The 3,864-nt window shown below is 33.4% G+C and overlaps 1 protein-coding gene across 3 annotated transcripts in view; it reads left to right on the top strand.

The window, feature by feature from the left end:
• The window catches only part of LOC108745591 (serine/threonine-protein phosphatase 1 regulatory subunit 10), a 20,112-nt gene that overhangs the window by 6,732 nt on the left and 9,516 nt on the right, over nucleotides 1–3,864 (top strand). The window lies entirely within an intron of this gene.

Below are 3,864 nucleotides of genomic sequence, written 5' to 3'. Positions count from 1 at the left end.
ATTATATGCATATAATTTTTATTTTATTTACATTAAAATATATTCTCAATGAGGAATCAAAATAAATAATTAAATATATAATTATATGTTTATAGTATTTATATATTCTATTTAGAATATAAAATATATTATTTTATTACTGTTTTTACAAATTTATCATTTTTATAAGAAGATATAATGGGTTTTTTTATATTATGTATTGTATAGTCTCACAAAATTCTATTTTAGAATAATGATTGTAAATGAATAATGACTGCTTAAGCTTTGTACATTGGCGTGCTGCATTATATATACTTACTAATTCTATCATATTGAGTTTGCAGATGGACGGCCGCTGAAGATAAACAACGAGATCCGGTATTATTTAACGCGATATTTTTATATATTGCGAATATTACTGATGGTTTCTCTGTTTTGATGTTACATCGGACATTTTTTTGCCTATGTGTACCTTTAATTACTATATTTCTTCCAGGCATAGCATAGCGTAATATCTCTTAATAGTATACCCTTTATTTATTTTCCCCCAAAAAATTATTATTAGCGTGTCATAGAAGATATAATAAGCCGTAATGATTTATTCATCGTGCAGTATGGACAATTAACGGCTCTTGTGTGTTCTGTGCGGATCACAGAAAATTAACATCTCTTGTTAGAAGAACGAAGCCATTAGGATTGACACCAAATGACATTCGACTACGAACTTTTTCATATATTAAGAATCTTCGTTTTAGCAGGTAATCGATAAAATATTCATTAAAACGCGATTGAAAGAATATATATTTTATAAGCAAATTTAATTATTTCGGAATAAGATACATAATTTCTCCGTTGAGAGAATATAAAAAAGTGTTCTATTTCGATGGTGGGCACTGTGTTTTAATCTTCGATATATGAGTGAGGCAACAATATGAAGGCATCACACTGGAATAGTCTTCCTAATTCTAATCTTTTACTAGGTAAGGCAACAAGTCTTGTCTATTCATATATATTTCTTCCTTTGTACATGTACACCCTTTTTAAACATTTGAATAAATTTATCAGAAATCTAGAAATATTTAACTCGTCGGTTTTTGCAGTACTACACATCTTGCTTGCTGTACGAGCAATTGTGCATTGCTTTTTGATAACGAGTAATCTTATGTATCGCGAGCCCATCCAGATTTCCATCCTCTCATTGATTCTTAACACGCAAAATATAACGTAAATATTGCTTTGAATTATTCGATTTTTGGGAGGAGAATTATGTTAACGTTTCTCGGATTAGAGTATTGCGTTTAAATGAAAGTTTCTTTTGTTTACATGAAGATGTCGAGTATATCCCAGCTAAGTGTAACTTTAATAGATTTTGCAAAGCGTTAATTGACAAATGAGAAGATTACAAAAATTTATACAGAATCTGTTATATCGAATGTCACAAAAAATATAATTAAGAATTTGTATACACAATCGGGCATTGGCACGCAAGTTTGGTGCAGATTTCCGATAGTGGAAGTTGAACAAAACCTACCAAATTATATTGACACTTTGCAAGCAGAATACGAGCGTAATATAAATATTGATATACCGAATTTGCCTTTTTTGAACGAATTTACTGCCATTCTGTTAACAGTTTGTGAACAGTTGCTTACTGGGATATATATTTGTTTGCCAACGAAACATGAATATTTTGTCCAAGAGATATCGGCGGATAATGTCATTTTTCCATATGCACACAAATCTATGAATTTATCAGAGAGAATAGAAATTTGCGTAGGGCAAGTGATTCAACACCTTTAATAGATGTGCAAGGAGATAAAGTGAGATAGAGAGAGAGAGAGAGAGAGAGACAGAAAGAGAGAATGTAAGAAAAGAACGATTGAGAGTGTGACTGAGAAAAAGAAGAGAGACTGGTGAAGAACTAAAGAAAATATCATGAAGCAACGTTGAATAATGCGGTGGACCGATGGATTGAAAGCACTGAAAGTGCACGAATTTCCAAGCTGCATATTCGACGTCTTCGAGCAAGAAGGCCTCTCGGACCAGCAGGGCCCCCTTTACAATCACCGACATCGTCGGCATGGAGCTTCTTTGCTAATTGTTCATGTAGTTAAACGAAACTGGAGTGAAAGAGACAGGGATCGTACAAAAGAGAAAAAGATAGAAGGCCAAGATAGATCGCGCTCCAAAATTTGCAGCTCAAGCGTGTATCTATATAGAATTCTCTTTTGCAGTTTATTTGTATTTGATGGAAAATGAATATTGTTAAGAAATTCTTCATAATTCTATAAAATTGTGAGGAAATAATTATTCTTTTCCAAATTATTCGCGATAATCGCATTTGCTTCAACGCATAAACGTACAACGAAACAACGTGTAGAACGAAAGAAAGTTTCATAACGCGGCTTGCGCGAGCTTTTTCTGTGTCGCATGGCGTCGATGACCAGATTCGCGCTTCATCGCAAATTTTGGTGTGATGACAATTTCATTGCGCGTCTCGGAACAATTACGAGATTTGATTTTTTAAAATTATTACCTCGTGTGGATGGGGAAGCTCGCCGCATCGAGAGGATGGGACGCAATGAGGTTCGTGAGACGAACCACGTGTTCCAGCTCACATGTCGGCGATGAAATTTTGCATCGCGATGATTTCAGCGTCCGAGTTCTGTCCCGGGTTTGGGACCGACTTACGTGGGACTTACGCGCGACATCGTGCGTAAGTTCAAACGAAATCGCGCTTTCGCGAGAGATACGCTATCGCAGGGACCGATGTTTTTGCAACCGTCTCCACGCCGACGCACGTGGCTCATTGTCCATGCGTGTGCTGCCGTTGGCTGACGTATACCGCGCTACGGGATCCATATCTACTAACTGTTCGACGCACATCGACCCGCGCCGGACTTGATTCTTCCTTGCGCGGCGTCCACCGCTCCATGAGATTTACGGAAACGGAAAAACTATTCTATCCAAAAGAGAACAAATATATGCATAATTGCGCTTGGATAATAATTTTTCTTAATTTATCAATATATAATTAATTGATAATCGTTAATATGGTTATTATACGGTCGGCGATCGTATTTGAGAGAGCGTTTTTCTACGCTCCTCACACGTGTATATATTTTGTAATATTTTTATACACGCATATAGAAAGATATTCTATTTTTAATTAAATAATATATAAAAGAGGAAGTATACAAAGACATGATCATAACAATATCTAATTATCGATTTTTATCCTAGCGCGCTTAAAAAATTGGAATCGGTGGAAAATTTATTCAAAATTTTGTGCTTTTTAAATATAAAAAAACAAGAATTATTTTCCATCAAATACATATCTTCGATTGATATACTTGGACTGAATGGTTTTACAAATAAAATATTTGCATACGATCAGATAGAATATTTTTATTGTTTCTTTTTATACACATTGACATACACACATTGCCATATTGTAAATTATTAGGCTAATATTTAAAATTAATTGGCAATAAATCCTATTAAATGTACAAATAAATAAGATTCGAATACATTTCGGAGCTGTAATATGCGCCGATTTAATTAGTATTGTATTGAATTATGGATTAAAGAGCTTGACATTCCTGACAGAATGACTTTTTTAGAATGCGCGTTTAAATTTATCTTTGGAATATGCTGAAACGTTTGTTCGATAAAAAAACTTCTATTATGCAAACAATAATATTTACTGTCATTTAATAGCATATTAGTTATTATTCTTATACAAATAATACCGTTTCAAGTGTATATTCAAAATTGTTTTTTAGATACAGTAAAATCTCGATCGCAATTTAAGTAGATATTTTTAATGTATAATTTAGTTTCAAATTGTTACAACTGTAAAACATATACGTTTATATATAATAA

Source organism: Trachymyrmex septentrionalis, unplaced genomic scaffold (assembly GCF_001594115.1).
Source record: "Trachymyrmex septentrionalis isolate Tsep2-gDNA-1 unplaced genomic scaffold, Tsep1.0 scaffold14, whole genome shotgun sequence".
NCBI classification, from domain to species: Eukaryota; Metazoa; Arthropoda; class Insecta; order Hymenoptera; family Formicidae; genus Trachymyrmex; species Trachymyrmex septentrionalis.
This window is presented reverse-complemented; position numbering and strand designations above follow the sequence as displayed.